This window comes from Eurypyga helias, unplaced genomic scaffold, assembly GCF_000690775.1.
Source record: "Eurypyga helias isolate BGI_N326 unplaced genomic scaffold, ASM69077v1 scaffold14643, whole genome shotgun sequence".
Lineage (NCBI taxonomy): Eukaryota > Metazoa > Chordata > Aves > Eurypygiformes > Eurypygidae > Eurypyga > Eurypyga helias.
Window position 1 is genome coordinate 57,819 of NW_010241985.1, and position 360 is coordinate 58,178.

The following is a 360-nucleotide window of genomic DNA, read 5'->3' on the forward strand; positions in this document are numbered from 1 at the left end:
TCTGAGCATCTTCGTGGCCTCCTCTGGACTCACTCCAACTACTCCATGTCCTTCTTATGTTGCGGGCCCCAGAACTGGATGCAGAACTGCAGGTGGGCTCTCACGAGAGTGGAGAAGAGAGGGAGAATCATCTCCCTCAACCTGCTGGCCACACTTCTCTGCATACGGCCCAGGATACAGTGAGCTTTCTGGCTTGTAGGTGCATGTTGCCAGATCATGCTGAACTTCTCACCCCCAAGCCCTTTTCCTCAGGGTTGCTCTCTATCTATTCTCCACTCAGCCTGTACTTGTGCTTGGGATTGCCCCGACCCAGGTGCAGGACCTTGCCCTTGGCCTTGTTGAACTCCACGAGCGTGGCCC